The 27,093-nt window shown below is 38.4% G+C and overlaps 1 pseudogene; it reads right to left on the bottom strand.

The window, feature by feature from the left end:
• Window positions 1-228: 228 nt before the first annotated feature.
• The window catches only part of LOC102871262, a 48,824-nt pseudogene continuing 21,959 nt past the window's right edge, over window positions 229-27,093 (bottom strand).

The following is a 27,093-nucleotide window of genomic DNA, read 5'->3' on the forward strand; positions in this document are numbered from 1 at the left end:
GGTTGGCACAGGATAGAGCAGGGTTTAGGGCTGTTGTGCATAGGGTCGCTATGAGTCACAAACGACTCGACGGCACATAACAACAACAACAAATAGAAATTGCAGGACCAGGAGAGGATGGAATCAGCGAATGGGTCATTTTTTTTCCAATTAATAGAATTTTACTACAAAAATCAGATGCGTAGGACTTGACCGTCCTCATTTCTCTAGCTGGAAAACTCCTAGCTATCACTCATAAGCCTGCTGGACAGTTCCTTTTTCGGAGACATAGGTATCGTCCAAAAAGTTTCAGATATCCTTGTTTTTAACTGTTGTAGCTTGGTTAATCAAAGCAGCTGAATTTGATACAAGCTCAATGTCATTTCCTTTAAGAATTATCTCATCTTTCTGGGCTTGAGATACTGAACAAGCAACCTGGTCTCATTCGAATTCTCCTAATGTATTTTTCACCCAAGAAGTTTTGAATTTCAAGATTCAAGAGCCAGTCTCTTGAATCACAACGTTGATGGGGAAATGAGCATACACACACCGCATCTTGTAGCGAAAGCCCAGTGTAACACCCTTGATCATATTCTGTACATTGCTACGAATGGTGTGGACAGTAGCCAGTTCCTTCCCTTTCCCCCACCATTTGTCAACACGAAGTCTCTTCTTCCCGAGGAGACTGAGCTCTACACTGATGTGATTGAAGTCCCTCTGCAAGGTTCCCGCTGGCCTTTCACGATAATTGTGTGGCCCTTCAGAGTAATGTCAACATTCTCTGAAATGTGATTAAAATCACAATAGGTTAAGAAAATATAATGTTGGTTGACATTGACACACCAAATGATAGACCTGCAAAACACATAAAACAACAGTTAAAAGACTGAAGAAAAAACAGCACCACAATAGTGATAGGAGACATTAACTTACCACTCTCCCAAAGGATAGGTCAACTTGAAAGAAGATTTACAAAGATTCAGAAGATCTAAACTGTGAAGTCAGCCAACTGGACCTTGTGGATGTATACAGGGTACTACACCCCACCAAAATAAATTTACTTTCTTCTCAAGTGCACATGGTACATACTCCAGAACTGACCATGTATTGAGACACAAAGCTAAAAAAAAATTTAAAAAGAATTGAAATAATACAAAATATCTTCTCAGACCACAAAGCCTAGAAATTAGAAATTAACTTCAAGAGGGTAGACCTCACTAAAATACCCACGAAATCTTATTAAGATACTGCTAGAGCATTTTTGGGTTATAGAAGAAATAAAGAATAAAGTAAAACAGTTTCTTGAAACAAATTATAATGAAAACATGCCAAAACCTCTGGGTCTCTATCTAAAGTGGTCCTCAGGACCACTTTATTCATAGTAATAGGCAAACACATGAAAAAGAAAGAAAGAAGAAAAATCATGACCTAACTCAACATCTCTGTCAAATAGAAAAAGAACAGTGTAATGCAACAGCCTCTAGAAGAAAAGAAATTATAAGGATAAGACCTGAAATCAACATAATACAAACCAAGAAAAAGAATTTAAACCATTATTAAGACCCAACGCTGGTTCTTCAAAAGGGTTAATATAATTGACACAATATTGGCAAATTCAGCAAAAGGATAGAAAGAGAAGACAAAAATAACTCAAAAAAGAAATGAGAAAGATGACATTACAACATAATTAGATGAAATTAAATTGCTACTATCTTAATATTATAAAAAGCTCTGGTGGCCTAGTGGTAAGAAACTGCATTGCAATGCCAAAGGCATGGGGTTCAAGGCCACCAGCTGCTCTGCAGGAGAAGGATGGGCAATCTCCTTCCATGCTATTACTGCCTATTGAAACCCACTGGAGGATCAGCAATAGGTCAGTTCTGACTTCACAGTATACAACAACAACACACTACAATACATTTGAAAACCTGGAGGAAATGGACAAATTCCTTGAAAATCATTCCCTGCCCAGTTTGACACAGACAGATGTGGAACACTTGAACAGATAGTTGTTGTTGTTGTTAATGTTATTATGTGCCATCGAGTCGTTTGCGACTCATATCCACAGGAGCCAAAATATGACTTTAATTTCATACCACCTGAATTTCAGAATGATCTCAGGAACAGGTTGAGGCCTTGAACACTAATGAGCGAAGATGAACAGATAGATGCATTACAAAAAAAAAAAGAAATTTAACACATTCTTAGAAAGACTCCTCCCTAAAAAAAGTGGTCCAAATGGCTTCACAGATAAATTTCAAACAATCAAAGATCTATCACAAAACTACATAAATTATTGAAAAAATAGATAAAGAAAGATCATTCCCAGAGTCATTGTATGAAGCAAGCATAACTAATACCAAAACCAGGCACTGACATTACAGAAAAAAAAAACAAAAACAAACAAACAAACAAAAAAAAAACCCAAAAGCAAAACATCAGCAACAAAAACAAAAAAAACAACCCACAAACAAAACACAAAAAAAACCCACACAACTACTGACCAATATCTCTCATGAATATAGATGCAAAAATCTTTTATAAAATCTTGGCCAATAGAGTCCAAAAGCACATTAAAAAAATAAATCATCATGCATGCAAGAGGATGGTTCAACATAAGAAAAACAGCTAATGTAATTTAGCACATCAACAAAGCAATAATCAAGAACCACATTACCCTATCAATTCATACAAAAGAGGCCTTCAACAAAATACAATACCCCTTTACAATTAAAACACTCAGCAAAACAGGAATAAAAAAGAATTTCCTCAACATGGTGAAAAGCATATACACAAAACCAAGAGCTAACAAACATGAAAGACATTCCCCTCATGAACAGGAACCAGGCACAAATGCCTACATTCACCTCTCCTCTTCAATATTTTATTGGAGGAACAAGAGAAGGAATTAAGAGGCATTCAAATAGGCAAAGAGGTGATAAAATTGCTATATGAAGACAATATAATAGTGTACACAGAAAACCCCAAGAACTCAACAATAACAATCTTAGGCCTAGTAAAACAATTTAGTAGAAGGGCAGGATAGAAGATCAATATGTAAAAATCAGTGAGACTCCTCTACAGTAACAAAGGAGAGTCAGATAAAGAAACTAAGAAAGCAATATGGTTCAAAATAGCCAATCACAAATTGAGATACTTGGGAGTGAATCTAACTAGAGACACAAAAGACCTTTATTAAAGAAAACTGTTGTGAGAAATAATTGTCATTGTTGTTGTTGCTTTAATGTGCTATTGAATCACCTGCAACTGATACAACAGCCCTAAACCCTGCTCTGTCCTGTGCCAGTCTTACTCTCTCTGACACACTCACTCCCACTACTCCAGTCACTAAATCAATCCACCTCATTGAGGGTCTTCCTCTCCTGTGCTGTTCCTCCACCCTCCCAAGCGTGACGTCCCTCTTCAAGGACTGGTACCTCCTTGCAACATGTCCAAAGTATGTCAGATGAAGTGTCAGAATCCTTGTCTCCAGGAGCAGCCTGGTTTAACCCTCTCCAGGATGAACCTGTTTGTTTTCTTAGCAGTCCATTGTATATTCAATACTCTTCTTCAACACCACAGCTCAAAGGCAGGCATCAATTCTCCTTCTATCATCTCTAGTCATTGTCCATCACTAACAATAAGAGAGATGCAAATCAAAACCACAGTGAGATACCATCTCACACCAGCAGCAAAGTTTAACAGGACAGAGAGGATGAGGAGAGATTGAAAGTTTCATACACCGTTGGTGGGGTTGTAAAATAGCACAACCACTGTGGAAGGCAGTTTGACGGTTTCCTCAAAAAGTTGAACATAGAAATTCTATATGACTCAGTTATTCCAATTCTTGGAATATACCCTGAGAAAAATAGAATTGAGACACAAACTGAGATTTGTACAATGATGTTCATAACAATGTTATTCACAGAACAAGAAAATTGAAAGAGCGCAAATGTCCATCAGCAAACAGTGGACTGAGAAACTGGTACATTCACATATTGGAATACCATGCAGCATTCAGAAGCAGTGATTTTGAAAATCATTATATAACGTAAGAGAGTCTGGAAAGCATTATGTTCAGTGAAGTAACTCAGTCTCATAAAAACAAATACTACATAAGACTATTACTGTAAAAATAGAAGAATTACTTTAAGATGGATACAGGAGTCCAAATGGGAAAGGGAAAAGAGGAGGGAGACTGAGCGTAGGGAGGGATAAAAGAGATCCACAGTCACTGATGAGCTTGAGAATACTTGCAGTAAGATTTTTTTTTCTAGTCCAGGTTCTAGCTTAAGATTCCATTTATTTGACATGTCTCTTTGATTTAATTTAATGTGGAATGATTACTCCCTCCTTTCCATGGACTGTTCCTCATTTGTGGGTTTCTGAGTGTTCTTCATGACAAAATTGAGATTTTGTGTGCTGAGGTGGAATATTGCATGGAAGATGTCTTCAAGTAATCACATCCAAAACCATGCAATGTCCATTGTAAGTTAAAATATTGTTTTATTTCTAACCACAACAAGATGAAGGTAAATAATACAATAGAAAAATGGGCACAGGATATGAACAGACACTTGACCAAAGAAGACATTCAGACGGCTAACAAGCACATCAGGAAATGTTCAAAATCCCTAGGTCCAAGAGAGATGCAAATCAAAACAACTATGAGATAATCATCTCACCCCAGTCAGAATTACTAAATTTAACAGAACAGCAAGCAACAAATGCTGGCAAGGTTGTGGAGAAACTGGAACCCTTATTCAGTGTTGGTGGAAGTGTAAAATGGTGCAACCACTGTGGAAGGCGGTATGGCGCTTTCTCAAAAAGTTGCAAATAGAGATACCATTTGACCCAGCAATTCCACTACTGGGAAACTACCCCAAAGAGACCATAACTGACATCCAAGGAGATATATGCACACCCATGTTTATCATGGTTTTGTTTACAGTAGCAAGGAGTTGGAAACAACCTAAGTGTCCATCAACAAACAAATAGAGAAGCTGTGGTATATTCGCACAATAGGAGACTACGCTGCTTTGAAAAACAAGGAACTCATGTCGTATTATTCAAAATGGGTAACCCTAGAGGACATTATGCTGAGTGAGGTTATCTCAGTCACAAAAGGACAAATACTGCATGATGCCATTGTTGTAAAACAAGACTGACATCGGGGTTGGGGGGAGACTGAGAAAGATAGGTTCAATAACGTATATTGCATTGAAACAGATGGGGAAAACTGTTTAAAAGGGATATGTAATTAGGCATTTTTGTCATGACAGGAGTCCAGAGTGAAGGCTGCAAAGTGGAGTGGACCTGGGGGGAGGGATTGTAAAACAGTGAAAAAATTTTACTTTTCCAAGAGGGTAGTGTACGAGGGGGGAAGGTTGGGAGGGGAGAAAAGTGCAACAATGAATTAATGGAAATCCAAGGTCTCTGTAAATTTTCATTGAAATTAATAATAAGTCAAAAAAGAAAAAATATATTAGCAATAAATTAATCATTGAAAAAAAATATAGTTCTACTTCTCCATGAAGAGGTTATCCAATGTCCCCAATGTATAGCTATTATGAACTCTGACGGCATAATTACCAAATGAGTTGCACTGGTAACCCAAAGGCAGGCCTTTTTCAGTGGTTCAAATTTTGCCACAGCTCAGAGAATTAGTCAATCTCATCTTGTATGATTTACAGCAACAAAAAAATGTACTGGATATTAATATATGAATATTGGAGGATTAGCTACGAGTTTGTTCTGAGTTCATGATGAGTTCAAGGGTGTTTTTTTTTTATAGTTAATGTGATTACTTTCACAAAATAAAACTGTAAAAATTTTATCCTAAATGTAGGACCTTTTAATGAGACTTGCCTCATCTAAATTTTAGTATGATTGTTGAAAAATAATGATTTTCCAACTCTAGTACATCTGCTGCATATATGAATCAGCAATTAAGCTTGTATTTAAGCAAGATTCCACTTTCTCCTCATTTATTTATATAGGTATTTTTGGTATAGACTCCTGAATTATCATCTTTCATATTCATTTACCATTCAATTACCATTTTTCATATCCAGGGGTCACATATGTCCAAATAGCATGATGAAGGAATATGTTGACATTTTAATCTCCTATGTAAAATAACTTTCAAAATAGGCAGAAATGCATATCTTTGACATAAAGTATCTGAAAACAGAAAAGAAAGAATTATCTTTAACAATTATGTGTCTTAGTAATTAATTTCATCTAGATAGGTAGCTTGGAAATCCCAAAGCCGTTTTCCACTCTTTTCCCTTTGCCCTGTCTCCAACTAAACACCAACATTTAAGTGCAGCACTCTTTATTTCCACAACCCCTTTATTATTCCTAGTTTTTATATGTTGTCAAATTGTTTCTGGCTCATGGTGACAGAGATGAATTACCCCAAGTAGAATTTCTTTATCAGGTTTTCTAGACTGTACATCTTTGTGGAAATGTGTTGCCAGGTCTTTTCTCTTATGAAACTGCCTGTAACTGTGAATTACCAATCTTTCAGTTAACAGCTGAGGGCTTAACCATTGTGCCACACTCCCAACAAAGAATCTCACAGCTTGTCCTTAGCTGTGCACTCCTTACTGACATATTTTACTCCTCTGTCCTCTCCTCTGTGTACCACCACATCCATTTCAGGCACAACCAACCCTGATCTCATCTAAATTGACCCTTTCCAAGTCCACTTTCCTTCTCTTTCTACTTCTAAGTATCATTCTCTTGTCTCACATACTTTGGACATGTGGCCAGGAGGGACCAATAATTACAGAAGGAAAACATGCTTGGAAGCATGGAGGGACAGCTCTAGAGAGAAAGACCCGGGATGGGATGGATTGACTCAGTGACTGGAGAAATGGGATTAGGTCTATCAGAGACAATAAGATTGGCTCAGGACAGGGCAGGGTTCAGAGTTAATGTACATATTGCTATAACTCTCAAACAACTCAATGGCACATAACAACAACAACAATATGCTCTGAGGATCAATCTTCTTTGTTTTGAATTTGCCTTCCCTTTCCCTACTCAAGATGTCTTTCCTCATCATCCTTGCTTTTTTAAGGTATTATGCAAGAAAATGTTAAAATACATCTTTGTTCAAAGATTTCCAAGGTTCAGGGAATCAAAACCAATCTCCCTCTACATTTCCCTTGACCCTTTATCTGTATCTCCATTAAGGCACTTACTATATTCTGCTTTCCTTTTTTGTTTTTTTTTATTAACAAGTGCTACTAACTCTTCCACTGTGTTATAAACTGCTTGAGAAAAAGAATGATACATATTGCCTTCAATTCACATCCCTGATAGTTCTTACCCTTCTGACCTTTTCCGCTCAGCCAGCTTGCCTACACCTGACATGATTTATTAAAGATCCTAAAGAAACCAGTCTGTCCTGTTAATAGATCTAATCATGCTTCATTTGCACACCACACTGAGCTGCTTGAATTCCAGTCTTTGCACTAGGCCATTGATTTTTTTTCCCCCCCTCCTGATTATTGATCAGTAATACTTTTGAAATTTTGGATTTAGTTTCTAATTTGTGTCTGGGTTCAATCTGTTCTGTTATCTCGTGCAGACGTGGGTGAATTTTGCCTTCCCAAAACATAACCACAAACCTATCAAGTATCCGACAAATGTGTGTGTTTACAGCCCACAGGAATGCTGAGCTCTCTTTGCTATCAGCCAAGCACCCAGTTTGTCAATATAATTTCATTTTAAGTATCCTTCGAGGAAATTGGTAAGATGAAGACTCATATATCTTGAGGCTCCTGGGACTTTCACTTTGGAGAGGGCAACTAGCACTATGCTATCCCTTCAGTTTTTATAGCCAAGTCCACAGTGATTGGGGTGGGGAGAGGTGACCAAGGTCTTCAGACATCTCTCCTCTCCCTTTATTCTCCTTGCCTTTTGTTGCCATAAATATACTTCCTACTAAAGGTAGGAGAAGATCTTCAAAGGAAGTAGTTACCAATATGGAGCTCTGGTGACCTAGCGGAAAGAAAGCTATACTGTAATCCCAAAGGCACAAAGTTCGGATCTATCAGTTGCTCCAAAGGATGGGCAGTCTCCTCCTGCATGATTTACTGCTTCTGAAAACCTACTGGAGCTTCAGCTATGGGTTGGTTTTGCCTAGATGGTACACAACAACAACAACAACAACAACAAGAGTAACCAGTATTTATAAGCCCTGACTGATGTCACTTTCTATTTCTTGAAGCTTTTTTGTATATGTAATGTTTTCCACTGACTAACCCAATCTTGGTCATTTACTGTCAATGTCTGTTTAAACCCAACCTCTTGCTTCCAAGTCAATTCCTACTCCTGGTGCCTATAAAACTGGGCTATAAATCTTAAGGGCAGAAAATGTCCCCTTTTTGAATGCAGAAGGATAAGAATGGTTTTTGCTTATCACATATGTAAACCTGCAGGATTACTGTTCTGAGAACTTTGTTTTTTCTTCCTATATCTTGGATATTAGGAGGAATGGGGATTGGGATTTGCTAGTAGCAAACAGGTCTTCTCCATTAATTAGACTCCTCTTCTTCTACTTGAATTATGTGTAATTCTGGGATTGGTTACTTTAGATTAACAAACTGTTCATTCCACTAAACACTAGTATTATTGGGAGCTGTGGTTGTAAATACTGGAAAATGTAAATTACCACTCTTGATCAGAACAAAGGTCTTATCTGCAAATGTTGTTGTTGTGTACCTTTGAGTCATAACCAACCGTAGCTGACTGTCCGGCAGGTTTGCAGAGGCAATTATCTCGAGGTAGGAGATTCCCCAACCTTCTCGTGCAGAGGGACCAGAGGAATCAAACCATGAATCTTGGGGATAGCAGCATGCCTTCTTACCATTATGCCACCAGATCTCCCTATTTGCTCATAGAATTGAAAATTCAGGATTGATCTAACATTGTGGTAGTTGTTATGTGCTGTCAAGTCACTTGTGACTCATAGTGACCCTAAACCTTTCTCTGTCCTGTGCCAAACTCACTGTTTCTGACACACTCACTTCCCTTGCCCCAATCACTGAATCGATCCATCTCCTGCGCCTTCCTTCCAATTCCCAAACATGATGTCCCTCTCCAAGAACTGGTCCCTCCTTGGCAACATGCCCAAAGTATGTCAGACAAACTTTCAGAATCTTTGACTCCAAGGGGCAGTCCAGTTTCACCTTCTCCAGGACAAACCTGTTTGTTCTCCTAGCAGCCCATTGTATATTCAATACTCTTTCCGAGCACCACAGCTCAAAGGTATAAATTCTTTTTCTATCATCTTTATCACTGTTCAGGTGTCTGACACATATCATGCAATTGTCAGGCACACCTTAGTCTCCCGTCTGAAATCGTTGCTCCTCAGTACTCTGGGGAGGTCTCTGACAGCTGACTTGTACCAAAGAGTGTTGACTGTGGAGCCAACAAACTAAGATTGTTAACTATCCCAATATTGATGCCTAGTGGTGAGAATCTTTGTTTTCTTGATGTTGAGCGTCAATCCATATTGAAGGCTGCAGTCCTTGACTTTCTGCAGTAAGTACTTCAGGTCCTCCTCAGTTTCAACAAGCAGGGTTGTGTCATATGCATAACACAGGTTGTTGATGAATGTTCCACCAATCTTGATGCCACATTCCTCCTTGTACAGCCCAGCATCGCAGATGATCTGTTCTGCATACAGATTGAAAAGGTATGGGGACAGAATACATCCCTGGTGGACATCCTTCACAATTTTAACCATGCTGTGTCTCCTTGCTCTGTTCTGACGACTGCCTCTTGGTACAAGTATAGGTTTCGCATTAGCACAATCAAATGTTCTGGGCTTCCCATTCTTCTCAGAGTCAACCACAGCTTGTTGTGATCCATGCAGTCAAAAGCTTTTGCGTAGTCAATGAAGCACAGATAGACGTTCCTCTAGTACTCTCTGCTTTCTGCCAATATCCATCTAACATTAGCTGTAATGTCCCTAGTATCTTCTAGACCTCTTCTAAATCCAGACTGCACATCTGGCAGTTCTCTGTTGACATGTTGCTCCAATCATTTCTGGAACATTTTCAGAAGACTCATGCTTGTGTGTGATATTAATGATATTGTTTGATACTTTCTTCACTTTGTCAGATCACCTTTCTTTGGAATAGGAACAAATATCTATCTCTTCCAGTCAGTTAGCCAGGTTGCTGCGCTCCAGATTTTTTGGCACAACTTAAGTGAACACATCAAGAGCAGCATCTCTTTGTTGACACATGCCATTGGTTTGCTGTCAACTCCTAGAGCCTTGGTTTTTGCCAATTCTTTCAGAGCAAATTGAACTTCCTCCTTCATAACCATAGATTTTTTGCTCATACATTATTTCGTGAAATTCTTCTGTGTCAGCCCATTCCTTCTGGTACAGTGACTCTGTATACTCCTTCCATCTTCTTTAAATCCTTCTTGGATCATCCTTAAGTATTGCCACTGTGGCTTGAGTTTATTTTTCAATTCCTTCTGCTTAAGAAATGCTGAGTGAGTTTAGCCCTTTTGATTTTCTGACTCCAGCTCTTCGCTCATTTAATTATAATATCTTGCTTTGTCATCTTGAGATACCCTTTGAAATTTTCTGTTAAGCTCTTTAATTTCTTGATTTTTTCCTTTAGCTTTGGCTTCTCAGCACTTTAATGCAATATTCAGAATCTCATCTGACATATATCTTGGTCTTTTCGTCCTCTTCAGCTGTTGAAATGATCTTTTGCAATCTAACCTTAAGCATTGTAATAATTGGATATTTAAATACCATTTTCAGTAACCTGTAATTTTTATCTTTTGTTCATACTGTTTTCACAGAGAAGCAAGATGACCAGGATATATTTTAGTACACATAACCTCACCTTATGAGATATTCAAGTTATGGCAAACCACACTTAAGATCACTTTCATTTTTTCTGTACTTCTTCTTGTTAGAAATATATACTACTTACAATGTTGCCTCATGCAATTTCCTGATCTTATAAATCTCATGCCAAAACAAATAAATATCTACTGTATTACAATAATCTATGTTATGCAGATGACACAACCTTGCTTGCTGAAACTGAAGATCTGAAGCACTTGCTGCAGAAGGTCAAGGACTCTAGTCTTCGAAAAAAAAAAAAAAAAGGACTCTAGTCTTCAATATGGACTGAAGTTCTGCATCAAGAAGACAAAGATTCTCACCACTGGAACGATTGGCAGAATTATAGATAGAGAAGATTGAGGTTGTTAGCAATTACATCTTGCTTGGATCCACAATCAACACTCTTAACACCAGCAGTCAGGAAATTAAAAGATGAATTGCTTTTGGAAAACCTGCTATCAGGGATCTCTCCAGAGTACTGAAAAGCAATGATGTCAGTCTAGAGACTAAGGTGTGCCTAGTCCAGGAAAAGTTCGCAATTATTTGTTATGAATCTGACCTGGACGATGACTAAGGATGACAAAGAAGAATCAATGCCTTCGAGTACTGGTGCTGAGAAGAGTCTTGAACAGACCACGGACTGCCAAGAAAACAAATAGGTCTGTTTTGGATCCACATACTTTGGGCACGTGCCCAGGAGAGACTGGTTCTTGGAGAAGGACATTGTGCTTGGAAGGGTGGAGGGACAGACAGCACAGGAGAGGAAGATCCCCAATGAGATGGAGTGGTACAGTAATGGGGGCAATGGAAATAGGTGTGTCGCAATTAGTGAGACCGGTTCAGGATGGGGCAGGGTTCAGAGCTGCTGTACACAGGGTCACTGTGGGTCTCAAGGACCTCGACAGCACTTGACGACAACAGCAGTATCACAATAATGATAATAAAAACAATTATAATTAAAACAAAAAGGGGAAAATGAGATTTTTAGTTACACTCATACTGACTTATGACAGAATTGTCAGAATATAACTCTATTTTAAATTGAGGGTTCTTAGTAATTTAGTAACTATGAGGAAAAAACTTAAAAGTAGAGTCTTAGCAATCTCCTCCTGTACCAGTCAGATCTGATTTGACGGTACACGTAAAAATAATATAATAAAAGGGGGGGGGAGTACAGTCTTAATCACTTGATTCTTTGGGAGTCATAAAGCTATCCTTGATCCAAATATTTTGACTGTTGTTGTGTACCGTCCAGTCAGAGCCCACCCACAGCTGACCCTTCATAAAGTTTTCAGAGGCAGTAAGAGATTGTCTATCTTTCTCTTGTAGAGCAGCTGATGGATTCAAACCACGTGTCTTAGTGATTGTAGGCCAGTTTCTTATCACTAAGCCACCAAAGCTCCTTTATACCTTGACCAGGGTAAGTGTTGAATGCTGATTTTTCTGGTCTGAGTCATCCATCATTTCATCTTTGTGAGACTGGTTTTAAAGATTCTCTCCACTGGGCCTTATGGCAGCATCAGTATGGATGGTGACGAGATTGAGATAGTTAAGTTTTAGTTTGTTTGGTTCCACAGTCAACACTCTTAGTAACATCAGCCAGGAGATCAGAAGACGAATTGCATTGGGAAAGTCAGCTATAAGGGATCTCTCAAGAGTACTGAAGAGCAATGACATCAGGCTGGAGACTACGGTGCGCCTGATCCAGGCTATAATCTTCGCAATTATGTGCTATGTATCAGAGACAACAACAACAACAACAACAACATCAGAGAGTTGGACAGTGCATAGGGATTATAGAAAGAGAATTGATACCTTTGAGCTGTGGTGCTGGAGAAGAGTGTTGAATATACCATGGACTGCTAGGAGAACAAACAGGTTTGTGCTAGAGAAAGGGAAGCCAAACGTTCCTTGGAGTCAAGGATTCTGAAGCTTCATCTGACATACTATGGACATGTTGCAAGAAGGGACTGGTCATTGGAGAGGGACATCATGCTTGGGAGAGTGGAGGGACGGTGCAAGAGAGGAAGACCCTCGATGAGATGGATCAATTCTGTGATTGGCATGGTGGGAATGAGTGTGTTTGAGACTGTGAGACTGGCAAAGGATAGAACGGTATTTAGGGATCTTGTACATAGGATCGCTATGAGTCGCAAGTGACTCAATGCCACATAACAACAACACAACATGTGTGCTAAGACTGAAATAGTTCTTCAAAGGAAAAACAAATACGCTATTCTAGAATACATGGAAACACATGGTTTATGTTCTAGACAATAGTTATACCCTTTCTATAATAATAGTTATGCCCGTCTATAATCCCCTATCGATGAGCAAATATCAGGGAATCCTGAGTTTCAGGAAATCTAAGACAGGTGAATACCTCCATATGGCTGTGTGACTTTAGAAAAACCAAGGGGAATTTCTGAACCTTGGTTTTTTTTTGTTGTTGTTGTTGTTGTTATTGTTAGATACCACAGAGCCAGTTGTGATTCATCATGACCCAGTGTGACAAATCACTGATTGATCCTGCACCTTCTTATAACCACTGTGTCAAGCCATCTCATGGAAACTTTGTTGTTTTGTTTTTTTTTTTTTCAGATCCTTCACTTTCTTCTCTACTAAATGGAAAGTTTAAATAGTTACTATCTCATGGCTTTTAGTTACAAGTGTCATATTTCTCAGTGAGTCAGACTATTAACTTTCTTAAAATATGAATTTGCATTTCCTCTCCTTAACACTTACTCTTTCTCTTGATCATCTAACTGTGCCCACTGAATTTCATTGTTTCAAGGATTTTAGCAAGGCAAAAAAAAGATGTTTCTTGACATTTAAAATAGTTCCTTTTCCTTGTAAATTTATAAAGAGATGGTTTTAAGTGTCTTTTAGGGAATAGGAAGAAAGAACAAGTCTTAGAGATTAGCTAGAGATAAGAGGAATATTTTTAAGTCTGGTAAATGACTGAAGGACATGGAAAATACTTACAATTTCTTTGACATGGAGATAAGAGATTAGATTGTCTGGGAACACCTAAATGAACAGAATCTCAGGAGAAACTACTGTGGTAAAATAATTGAAGGGCCTTCCATGGGTGCGCTGAATCACAGCTTATTTTATCCTGTGCAGATAAACACCAATGATGACCATTGTTAGAGTCTTTACTTAGTGTTAGACAACTTTATTAGAGTCAAGGTCATGCATATTTATGATGAAGCGAACAAATGTACATCCATTTCAGTTTGGTATTGAAACTCTCACTTGATACTTGAGTACTAACCAGCAAGGAACCACATCTTTAGATCTTTATTCCAGCTGAAGAAACAAGAGATGATGAAATCATCTATCACCACCCTGCTCCAAGAAGAATGGATAGAACAAGACTCACAGATAACATGTCTACAGACTAGCCACTAATGGGCTCACAGAGAGAAATTGTGTGACATTCACTGTAGGTAACAGAACATCATAAGCCTGTGGTTGGCCAGCATCTTGGAAATTCATCATCCCATCCACATACTTGATTTAAAGGAAGAAGTACTTCAAGGAACTTTGAGATAATGAAATTATCTCTAGTTTGATCTGCCCAGTGAAGTAGCTATTAGCCTTGTGTCAGCTTTTCTTACTATGTCTGGAAAACGAAATTTTAAATTTTAATTAAAATTTAGTTTAATTAATTTAAACTTAAATACCCACATGTGACTGCTGTTGTTGTGTACCTTCAAGTGGAAACTGACTCACAGTTGATTCTTCAGTGCGTATTCAGAGTCTACACCACAGCTCCTTCATTTATTGCTAGACCTTATGACATTTGATAGCGCAGACTTAGAAAATATTAAGTATTAATAACCATGTAAGGATTCCTGGAGGTTAAACAGTGATTAAACTCTCAGCTGCTAACTAAAAGGTCAGTAGTTTGGAGCTGGGTACTTTTAGTGATCACATCCTGTGTATAAGGATGAACTACAAAGACACACATTCGCAGGAACAATCAGCAATGAAATCTATCTTTGCTTTGTTATTGTTATTATTGTTATGTGCCATTGAGTCACTTGCGACTCATAGTGATCCTTTGTACAACAACTCTAAACTCTGCTCTGTCCTGTGCCAATCACACTGTCTCTGACACACCCATCCCGATTTTTCCAGTCACTGAATCAATCCACCTCATAGAGGGTCTTCCCCTCCTGCTCTGTTCCTCCACCACACCAAGCATGGTGTCCCTCTCCAAGGACTGGTCCCTCCTTACAACATGTCCAAAGTATGTTAGGCGAAGCCTCAGAATCCTTGCCTCCAAGGAGCTGCCCGGTTTAACCCTTTCCAGGATGAATCTGTTTGTTTTCCTAGCAGTCCATGGTACCCTCAATATTCTTCTCCACCACCACCATTAAAGGCATCAATTCTCCTTCTATCCTCCTTAGTCATTGTCCAACGATCTGATGTATAACAAGTGATAGGAAAGAACATGACCTGTATCAGATGCACCTTAGTCTCCAGGGAGATACCATTACTCTTCAGTACCTTGGAGAGGTCCCTAACAGCAGACTTTCCCATGGCAATATGTCTTTTAGTGTTTGATGAAATGACAAAGGGAGATGGCCTAGTAAGTAATAGGTAGGGTCCCTAGGTAAAAGGTCAGGGATCCCCTGACCAAATATAGGAATTAGAAACAACAGGTAGATACCAAGAACTTGACCTCAAAACTCCAAGAATATATTTCGTAAAAATTTACAGTCTTAAGAAACCTGATGGAGGGTCGATGAGCATTGTAGTCCACTTAATAGCAGTGGATTTTGGGGGAGGGGGAGTGTTTACATATTGTCTAAGTTGATCTCTAAATGGTTCTAATTGAAAGAGTTCTGTCAATTACAAAGCATTATGAAAATGTCTGTTGTAGCTGTTTCAACAATTTGTATTTCACAGCAAAAAAGTGTTCCATTTGGACTCTCCCTCTCTCCCTCTCTTCTTAAACTTGAGCAACTTTGAATTCTGACACCTAATTGTCCTTGTAATTACAGCAAGAGAAAGAGGAAATCAAACCTAAAACTCAAGCAATTACATATGCAAAGGGAAAGGGGCTATTATGGTAAATGCATACTTCATTTTAATTTTTCTTAAAATAGGCATTAAGAAGAGCATCTGGGTGCAGGAGATGAGAGAAACAATATATATTAAGATCTTGACCTCAGTGCCCCTGAATGTGTTGTCTGTTTTTCCAGTGCTACATGATGTCTTGGATAAAAGCACAATGTATGAGACATGATAGACTTACTGTGGCTTAAAGAAAGACAAATATATCCCTTAATAAATATTTCTATCATGATGATATATTGATTTATTATGTGTAATAATTTGAAGACATTTATTAGAAGACAAAAATGCTCCCTTTTCCTCAAACGCTAACTAAACAACCTAAAATTAGAGTCAGTTTGGAGAACAGAATTGTAAATGATGAAATACTAGTAGTATATGATAATAAATGATAGAAAAAATTATGTTCTCTGTTGATAGTGACCTTTCCCATATCAGTCATGGTTAAACTTTTGTTTATTTATTTGATATTATTTGTCCATTAATGTATCTATATTTTTATTTTAAAGTAGTAATAGACTCATGGAAAGTTGCAAAGAAAACACAGGGAGTCAGTCCTATGTACCCTTCACCCAGCTTCCCTCAATGTTAGCATTTTGCATGTCTGTAATACAACATAAAAACAAGAAATCTGTATCAGGATAATCCACATAGCTTTTGAAGACTGTAAAAGTTCTATATGAACTTTTTATGTGTATTTGTACAATTCTATGCAACTTTATCATGTGTAGCTTTATGTAATCGTCAATGTAATCAAAATTCAGCATTACTGTTTCATAAGACTCCACAAGACTCCTTCACACTACCTCTTTATAGCTACACTCACCCCCGCCACCCATACTTAACCCCTGGCAACCAATAAACTTTTCTTTACTGTAATGATTATGTTATTTCAGGAAGGTTACATAAATGAAATCATACAGTGTGTATCTTTTTTTATCAGCCTTTTTAATACAGCTTAATTTCTTTTATTGTTGTTAGGTGCTGTCAAGTACAATCCATAGTGACCCTGTGAACGACAGATCTGCACCCTGTTTCATCCTGTGTCATCCTCACTCTCTCTGACACACTCAAGTCCATTTCTACAGTCCCAGCGTCAGTCCAGCTGGTTGAAGTCTTCTATCTTGCCTTTCCTTTGTCTTTCCAAGCACAATGTCATTCTCTTATGTGAAGATGAAACTTCTCCATCCTTGCTTCTAAGGGTGCTCTTGCTGTTCCTTCTCCAATATATCTGTTCATTTTTTTGGCCTCCTTTTCCCATGGAGTAACTGGTGAATTCAAACCACTTACCTTTGGCACTGCAGCACAGCTTTTTACCCACTAGACCACTGATGTAGTTGTGGCTGTTACGCGCTATCAGATTGTCAGGAACTCATAGTGAGCCTATGTACACCAGCTTTAAAATGTTCTCTATCCTGAGCCAGTCTCACTGACTCTGACACACCTACTCCCATTATCCCAGTTACTCTATCAATCGATGTCATCTGAAGTCTTCTGCTTCTGCATTGTCCCTACACTCTTCCAAATATGATGTCCTTCTCTGATGATGGGTCCCTCCTGGCCACGTGCCCAAAGTATGTGAGATAGAGCTTTAAAATCCTTTCCTCCAAAGAGAAACTTGGTTTCACCCTCTCCAAGACAGACCTGTTAGTTCTCTTGGTGGTTCATGGTGTGTCAATGCTCTCCTCCAGCACAATTCAGTCACCATTTCTTCTTCTATCATCCTTAGTCATTGCCCAGCTCTCTGATGCATAGCAAGTAATTGCAAAGATCATGGCCTGGATCAGGTGCACCTTAGTCTCTAGACTGACATGAATGCTATCTAGCACTTTGGAGAGGTTTCTGACAGCAGACTTGTCCAATGCAATTTGTCTTTTGATTTTCTGACTGCTGGTGCCAAGAGTTCATTGTGTAGCCAAACAAACTACAATAGGCCAAGCGATGTACAATAAGCTACATATTGTTGTTGTTGTTGTGTACCATAGAGTTGGAACAAACCCATAGCTGACTCTCTAGTGGAGTTTCAGAGGCAGTTCCTCACACGAGAGGAGATTGTCCGTCTTTCTTTTGCCACAGACAGCAATTTCTAATTGCCTAAAAGGCTGTTTCAAGCTATAGATAGGCTTAGCTTACCCATGTTGAGTTTATCAGAGCACTCATGCTTACAATATTGGCAAATGAAAGTTTTTTCCTATTCTCCCTTTATTTTACTCTTATGCAGGGAAAGTGGTAGATTTATTCGACATAAAACAGAGTAGAAATAGGTCCAATGGGTTGAAGATACAACTTCAACAAAGGACAGTTTTCCCAATTTTTGCAAACTATTGAAGTTACCGACTTGTGAGGGGGTTAGCCTTCTGCAACTGATGATCTGAGACACAAGTGTGTGGTGTGAATCATAACGTTAAACAATGGACTAGAAGGACTATCACAGGTTTGATAAAGGATGGCTTCTGTAAATGTTCAGCACCTTTTTCCAATTGAAGACCAGACGGTAAGTATTTCAGGTTTCCAGGCTATAAATTATTGAGAAGTAATGGTATCAATTTGAGGACTAAGGTGCATCTAATTCAGACCATGGTCTTTTCAATCACTTGCTATGCATCTGAGAGCTGTATGATGAATTAGGATGACAGAAAAACAACTCATGCCTTTGACCTGTAATGTTGGAGAAGAGCATTGAATATCCAATGGACGGCCACAAGAAGGAACAAATATGTCTCGGAAACGATGCAGCCAAAGTTAATGAATGACACTTTGCCTCACTTAATTCAGGCATGTTGCTAGGAGGGGTTGTTCCTTGGAATAGGACACTATAGTTGGAAAGGGTTCCTATTTGATGAGACGGCACCTACCAGCATCAACAACAACTCCTTCCCCACTTCTGCCATTAATTTAGGGTGTGTCTCCACTCTCCTTCTACCTTACACCTTTCTGTCTTCAGGATTTATCCATGGCACTTGGGCTGCTTGCATCTCTTTGCTCTTGTGAATAATGCTGCTGCAATAAACAAGAGTGTGTATAGATCTGTTTGGGTCACAGTGTTATATTCTTTGGAATGCATTCCCTGTACCATTTGACTAAGATAATCCTTTCAACCTTAAACCTTGAAGAAACTGTTATCCTAAAAATCCCCTTTAAATCAACTTAACCCATGGCTAATCAATTCTGGCTCATAGCCACCCTTCCCTGGATTTCCACAGCTATGAATTTTGCTGGTGGAGATTGCCCACCTGTCTCATGAGCTGTCACTTGTAGATTCCAAGTGTTCAGTGAGCAGCCTAGATTGAGACTCCCATGCGACCAATAAATTAAACCAAGTTCTAATTTGTAAAGAGTGTTTACCCTAGGCATTACTTCTTTTGAAGAATTATCTAGATCCAGTTCCCTGCCTCCCTATTTTTACATTTTTAAAAAAATTTTGGTGGGTGACTTGAAAGAGAGTTTTTAGAGAAAACTGCCTTTGCACTCAACAATTCATACATATGTCTTTTTCAGGATATTGATTGCAATTCCTCCTTTATAGCAGAACTCTCTTCCCACTTCTTACGTGTGCTCCTCCTTCCCATTATCTCTACTTCCTAGCCCTTCTTGCCTTGTGAGCTTTATCTCTGGGCTAATGATACCTTTATGACCTCCTATGAGTGATTTTTCTAAATTAAGGCTTCCCTGATGCCACTATTCACCATATAGACATGCCTATTATTTTATTGAATGTTTAGCTATGGAGGGAGTTCGGTTTCAAGGTCAGCCTAGAAGCTATTTAATTACAAAAATACTGTTTGGACCTCATTTTGTTAACAAGGTTAATGAGATGTGGGTATATGAACTGGGAATCTGGCTAAACTATAGATTCTTATACAGAAAGTCTAGGGAACTATGGTAACCTAGTCAGTAAGGAGTTTGCTGCTGACACAAGGCCGGAGGTTCGAACCCACTAGTGTTCCAAGGGGAAAAGATGAGTAATCTACTGTATGATTTGCAGTTTTTGGAAACCCTCTGGAAGGTCACCTTTGAGTTGGTTCTAACTCCATGGCAATGAAGTGTTTTGTGGTTTGGTTTGGGGGTTGTTGTTTTTTTGTGGTTTTGTTGTTTTGGGAGGTTTTATTAGAGAAAAAGCTAGTGCTTGTTTTGCATATTGTATATGAAATACAGTTGAAATCCATTTATACTATTGGCTTACTATGATTTTTGTTTTAACAATGTGTAGTAAATAAATGAATGTGGTTGTTTTCCAGTAAGAAGACTTCATTTATGGACACTGAAGTTGGAACATATTGTATTTTTCATGTGTCACCAAATCTTGTTTATATTTTGGCTTCTTTTCCAGATATTTAAAAATTAAAACCGTTTCAACTCAAAGACATACAGAAGTACACAGGAGGCTGAATTTGGCATGAGGCCTTCGTTTGCTTAGATATGTCAGGAGTCTGAGGATATGAGGATTTTCCCGTCCCTAGACAAGGAACATTGCTTTTCTGGAACTAAGAAAGACTCATGCATTTCAGGTAAATCTTGCTGAAATGTTTTTTTGGAGTGGAATAGACATTTTACCGCTGGAAGACACTACAGTTTCCTTCTTCCAATGAGAATGGGATAAGGGATAAAAAGATTGCCTTTCTCAGAACTCAAGCGGTTCAGCCCACAGGCCTTACACCTGCCTGAGACGCTTTCTCCTTCTTAGCCATTAGCCTTTCATCTGGTCTCATCTGCAAAGCTGACTGAGTACTCCTGTAAACAACAACCTCTCAGAATAACTTGGGCTTTGTGAAGACTTTCTGAGTCTGAACTTCACAGAATTTTGAGTCACTGAGAGGTCTGGGATCCTAAAATACCAGCCCTGCTTTTTCTTCTGCAAACATCAATATGACCCCTTATCTGATAATCAATAGAGGGGTTAGTGCAAACACAAATATTCCCTGGGTGTATAATTAAAGTGAAGTTGTTCCAGATTGAATGCTGTCCTTTGTCTTATCCTTTCTACTACCTTTATCTCATCAGTGAATTTTCTTAGATCAGACCAAGGCGGAAGAGAAATGGTTTGATCATGGTTTACAGATGCAGAAACAGAACAGGCAAGCATTTGAGTGATTCTAAGGTCACGAATGAATTCTGTGTCTGAGTCAGAATGAATGTGCATGGATGTAAAATGTTTAAGTTTGACTAGAGCTTTGCTTATATACAGAATTCTTATTCTCATCAGAAATATATGAACATATTGTGCGTTTAAATGGCTACATTTTCTAATATAGCATGGGCATTCCAACACCTTGAAATGGTCTAGGGCCTATAAAATGCTAACCAGAAAGAAGATGCTGCTGCTATAGAGAGAACTGATAGCTCATTAGTTGTGACACGATGATTGAGTGCTAGTCTAACTGAAGTCGGCAGCTCAAATCCACTAGCCATCTCACAGGAGAAAAATATGGTGGTATGTACGTATAAAGATTGTTGTTGTTGTTGTTGTTGTTATGTGCCATCGAGTCACTTGCGACTCATAGCAACCCTATGTACAACAACCCTAAACTCTGCTCTGTCCTGTGCCAATTACGCTGTGTCCGATACACTCATCGCGATTACCCCAGTCACTGAATCAATCCACCTCATAGAGGGCCTTCCTCTCCTGCACTGTCCCTCACCCTCCAAGCATGATGTCACTCTCCAAGGACTGGTCCCTCCTTACAACATATCCAAAGTGTCAGACGAAGCCTCAGAACCCTTGCCTCCAAGGAGCAGCCTGGTTTAGCCCTCTCCAGGATGAATCTGTTTGTTTTTTTAGCAGTCCATGGTACCCTCAATGCTCTTCTCCAGCACCACAGCACAAAAGCATCAATTATCCTTCTATCCTTCCTAGTCATTGTGCAACTCTCTGATGCATAACAAGTGATTGCAAAGACCATGGCCTGTATCAGATGCACCTTAGTCTCTGAAAACTCTGAGGAACAATTTTATTCTGTTCCATAGAGTTGCTGTGAATTAGAATCAACTTGATGGCAATCCATTTGAGGCTTGTTTGTCCCCCTCCCCAGCACAATTGAACATGTTTCTCTCTAAAAAACTTAATTATGCCGTTGTTGCTATTGTGCACTGTAGAGTCAGAACTGACTCATAGAGAGATGGTTAGTTGCACAGTAGATTACCCCTCTTTGTCCCTCAGAGTAGCTGGTAGACTCTAACTACATGACTTCAGGATTGCAACCCAGCTTCTTGTCACTAGGTCACATCAAGAAAGTTTTAATAGACCAAGAAGTAGTTATTGAAACAGAACAAGTGAGTTGTGCACAGTTTAAAATCAGGAAAAGTGTGCATCAGGATTTATCATTTCATTGTATTTATTCCATCACTTGGTGAAGCAAATAGCACAAAGAGTTACATTATACAATGAAGGATGTAGCATCAAGATTAGAGAATAATTCATTAACAGCCTGTAATGCTCACAACTTTGCTTGATGATGACTTGAAGCACTTTATGAAGAAGATCAAAGACTACAGATTTCAATATGGATTACACTTAAGCATAGAGATAACAGAAATTGTTGCAACTGAACCCATAAGAAACATTATGATAAAAAGTGAAATACTGAAGTAGTCAAAAGACTCATTTTACTTGTATCTACAATCTATGCTCAGAAAAAAAGTAGTCAGTAAATTGAGTGATAGATTGGGCAAACTGACTGTGAGAGACTTCTGTAAAGCATTGCAAAGCCAAGATGGTACTTTGTGGATTGATATACGCTGATCCATGATCTACATTGCCATCAATCTCAAAGGCACATGGTTCAAATGCACCAGCTATTCTGTGGAAAAAGGATGGCTCATCTCCTTTTGTGGGATTAACTCCCTCTGAAAGTTTGCTGGAGAGTGGGTTATGAGTCTGTTCTGACTCGAAGGCACATGACAAAATATGTATATGAAAATTGGACAAAGAAGAAGAAAGACTGTGAAAAACTTAAACCTTAGAATTTCATTGTTGACAAAAAATATTGCATATACCATTGCTAGAAGAACAAATAAATTTGTCTTGAGAAAAACAGTGCAGGTAGAATGTATCATGGAGGTGAGCATAAGACTTTCTTTCACATTCTTTGGGCACATTATTAGAAAGGCCCAATCCCTTGAAAAGGACATCATTTGGTAAAGCACAGGGTTGATGAAAAAAAGGAAGAGTCTAAACAAGATGGATTAACAAAGGGCCTACAAAAATCAGTTCAGGAAGTAAAGAAACAATTTAGAGACTAGACCAGGATTGGACAGTGTTTCTTTCTGCTCTGTGGATGATCTTTATGAGAATTGACTTAATGGCACCTAATAATAGCTATCTTGGACTCTGGAACAAAGATCCCTTAAAAAAGAGAGAGAGAGAGAAGTAAATAATTCACTGTATTTAATTAAAATCATGGAAAGAAAATTTCTAAAACATTGGTTAGTTTTAAACTAAATGTCACAGGATCAATTGCCTATGTTGTTACTAGGTTTGAGGCCACCAGCTGATCTGTAGGAGAAAGATGGACAATCGTCTCCTTTGTGATTAGCTTCCTCTACAAACCCACTGGAGGATCAGTTATGGGTTGGTTCTGACTGCATGGTACACAACAATAACATAGTTGAATACAACTCATAGCGACCTTATGAAGAACAGATCTAAACCCTTTCCTTTCCTATACCATCCTCAGATTCTCTGACACACTTAAGCCCATCGCAGCAGTCACTGTAGATACATCTGGTTGAGGGTCTTCCTCTCTTTCACGAATCCTCCACCTTTCCAAGCATGATGTTCTTGACCAATCAATAGCCTCTCCTAGTAACATGCTCAAAGTAAGTAAGATGAAGCTTTATCTTCTATGCAACTGTTCGTTCTTTTATCAGTCCATGGGATATTAAGTACTCATCTCCAACACCACAATTCAAAGGCATCAATTCTTCTTCTGTCATCCTTATTCAAGGTCCATCTGTCAGCAGCATAATAATGATTGAAAATACTACGGCCTAAATAAGGTGTAGATAGGATTCTGGGGCTTCGACTGACATACTTTGGACATGTTGTAAGGAGGGACAGGTCCTTGGAGAGGGACATCATGCTTGGGAGAGTGCAGGGACAGCGCAGGAGGGGAAGACCCTCTATGAGATGGATTGACTCAGTGACTGGGGTAATCTTGATGGGTGTGTCAGTAGCAGTGTGATTGGCACAGGATAGAGCAGGGTTTAGGGCTGTTGTACATAGGGTCACTGAGTCGCAAGTGACTTGATGACACATAACAAATAACAACAACAAATTAGGTGTATCTTAGTCCTCAAACTAAAGTCATTGCTCTTTAGTACTTTGGAGAGATCCCTGACTGTAGACTTTACCAGTGCAAAACATGCCCTGATCTACTGACTATTGATACCTAGAATATTGATTGTGGATCCAAGTAAGATGAAGCCATTGACAGTTTCAATCTTTTCTTCATCTATCACGATGTTGACTATAGGTCCAGGGTTGAGAATTTTTGTTTTCTTGAGGTTAAGATGCAATGCAATCAATTATTATGCAGGATATTCTCGTTTCCATTGAGCAAGGTTGTGTCATCTTCAATAATGAAGGTTATTGATGAGTCTTCCTCCAGTTCTGATGCCACATTCTTCTTCATAGAGCCCAGCTTCTCAATTAATTTGCTCAGCATCCAGATTGAATTGACTATGACTAAAGGCAAAAGCAAGAAAAAACTTGGCACATACGACATAGAAATTAAATAAATTAAATCACTTGAGATAGTCACTGTTAGTCTATCTGATTGAAAGTCTTCCTATCTTTTCCTATACCTCTATATTTCTCAGGGTGATGTCCCTTTCTAACCAGTAGTTCCTCCTGAAAACACACTCAAAGTGGGATGAAGTTTCACTATTTGGAGTGAACACTTTGGTAGCACTACTTATAGGACAGATTTGTTTGTCTTTTGACAGTTTATCATATTTTCAATAGTCTCAGTCTTCAAGAAGGTTTTGCACAACCACAGCTAAGTGATCTGAGATTTCCATGTTTTATGAATGTCAATCATTATTTGTTATGGTCCACCCAACCAAATGCCTTTGCTTAACCAAGAAAACACAAGGAAAGCACTTTCTGGTATTCTCTGCTTTCAGGCAAGATTTTACTCTTCTGATTTCATCTTGAATTCCTATCAGTTCCCTTTAAATGCACTATTTGGGAATAATCAAGATTTTATTTGCATTTGATTGTAATGAAACTGGTCCATAATATCCACAGTTGGTTGGTCACCTTTTTTTGAGAACAGAACCAAATATGGATCTCTTACTGGTCAAGAGATGTTAAGTAACTGTCTTCTACATTTGTTGGTAGAGTCTGGTGAGCATGGATAGAGTTACATTTGTTTCCTGAAACATATCAGTTGGTATTCCGTCAATAACTTGTACATCCTTTTTTTTTCCAATGATTTCTGTGAAGGTTGAACTTTTCCCTTCAGTATTATTAGTATTTGCTCATATGCTACTTCCTGAAATGGTTCAATGTCAATCAAGACTTTTTTGTACACTGAATATATATATTACTTCCATCTTCTCCAAAATTTAGTTCATAAAACCCTTCAGTGTTGCAACTCCAGATTTGAACTTATTCTATCAGCTTGAGAAATGCTGAGTATATCCTTTCTTTATTGTTTTGATACCTCCAGATCCTTGTACATATCATTATACTACATCACTTTCCCTTCTAAAGCTGCTCTTTGAGATCTTCTGTTCAGCTGTCTTACCTCAATATTCCTTTTCCTTCTTTTGTCTTATTTTCATTTCAGTGTGATTTTGAGAGTCTCTTCTGACATTTCTTTTTCTTTATTCATCGTTTTTTAAGTGACCTGTTGTTTTTTTGTGGATGATATCCTTGACTTCATTCCACAACTTGTCTAGTCTTTGCTTATTAATAATCAATGCATCAGATTTACTCTTTTTTAAAAAAAAATTTATTTTATTATTTTTGTGTGCGTGTACCATCAAATCAGATCTGACTGGTACAGGAGGAGATTGTTCCCTCCTCCAGCAGAGCATCTGGTAGATTCGAACCATGAGTCTCTGGGACTCATGAGTCTCTGGTGCAGCTCCTTGCCACTAGGTCACCAGATCTCCCCAAGATATACTCAAGTTAATTTATAAGTTTATTTGGGGTACACCCGAGGTCAAATTTGATTCTCAAATATTGGTTTTTAAAAAATGTATTTTATTGTTCTTTTATCGTTCTTTCATTTAGTTACATTGTATTTCACATAGTCCTTAATTCACATTGTGATTCATACTATCATTCCCATACCTTGTGTATTATACAATTAATCATCATTGAGCTAATCCCACTATTGTCCTATCTTTTTCAGATTTTACTAGATCTTTCCTAATTCCTTCACTCCACCACTCCACCCACTGAAGTCTGCGACCTCCTGACTTCCCCTGAAGCACACCTTATTGCTGGTAGGCAACCAGAGCTACTGAGAAACAATGAGAGACCTAAATAAATGGAAAAATGTCTCCTGTTTATGTATAAGAAGATTCAATATAGTGATAATGAGAGTTCTACCAAAAGCAATATACATGTTCAATGAAATCCCAATACAGATACCAAATTCATTTTAAAAGAGATAGAAGAGGCAATAGGCAAGTTTATTTGGAAAGGAAAGAGACCCTGAATAAGCAAAGCATTACTGAAAAATAAAAATTGAGAATAAAAATGGAGTTGGAGGTAGAGCATTGCCTTATCTCAAAACATACTACACATCATAATAACCCTTGGTTCTTTTGTCAGGCCATGAGATATTCGGGATTCTTTGCCAGCACCACAGTTCCAAACCACATTGTTTTTCTTTATATATTCCTTATTTCATCACCTAAAATTCGTATGGTGATGAAACAACTAAAGTACCCTGGCTTGAATCAGACACATCTTAATCTTTAAACACATATCCTTTCTATTTTGTATTATGAATTGTTCCTTGACAGTAGATTTTTTTTTTTTTACAATGCAAAGTATCTTTTAATTTCTTGGCTTCTGTTACTATGGGTGTCGATTTTGGATCAAAGTAAAATGAAATTGCTGACAACTTCAATCTTTTCTTCATGTATCATCCTATTGCCACGTGGTACACTTGCAAAGA

This window comes from Elephantulus edwardii, unplaced genomic scaffold (genome assembly GCF_000299155.1).
Source record: "Elephantulus edwardii isolate Elephantulus edwardi_28Jun2011 unplaced genomic scaffold, EleEdw1.0 scaffold00150, whole genome shotgun sequence".
Lineage (NCBI taxonomy): Eukaryota > Metazoa > Chordata > Mammalia > Macroscelidea > Macroscelididae > Elephantulus > Elephantulus edwardii.